A 545-nucleotide genomic window follows, 5' to 3' on the forward strand; every position below is an offset into this window, starting at 1 on the left:
ACTTGATAGTAGGTAACGGTTCGACATGCTTATTGTATAGTAGTATACTTGTTGGACTTGCTCATTGCATAGTAGTATGCTTGATAAACTTGCTTATTGCATAGTAGTATACTTATTGGAACGAGGACTCAACTTCCCTCGCACCCCAAACCTTTTCACGCCTCTCATCGGCGAAACTTTCAAGAAGACGCGGTCACCCACCGCGAATTCTAAGTCTCTACGGCGCTTATCCGAATAACTCTTCTGTCGAGATTGCGCCGTGAGCAATCTCTTGCGAGCAAGGTGGACTTTCTCCTCCGCCTCTCGCAATACGTCGGGACCGAATTCCGCTCGCTCGCCCACGTCACTCCAATGAATGGGAGATCGGCACTTCCGCCCATAAAGAGCCTCGAACGGTGCCATCCCCACACTCGCATGATAACTGTTGTTGTAGGCGAACTCGGCCATCGGCAGGTGCTTACACCAACTCCCCTTGTAATCAATGGCACACGCCCGCAACATATCCTCCAAGGTCTGAATGGTTCTCTCTGTCTGCCCATCAGTCT

The sequence above is a fragment of the Ananas comosus genome, linkage group 24 (assembly GCF_001540865.1).
Source record: "Ananas comosus cultivar F153 linkage group 24, ASM154086v1, whole genome shotgun sequence".
NCBI lineage: Eukaryota > Viridiplantae > Streptophyta > Magnoliopsida > Poales > Bromeliaceae > Ananas > Ananas comosus.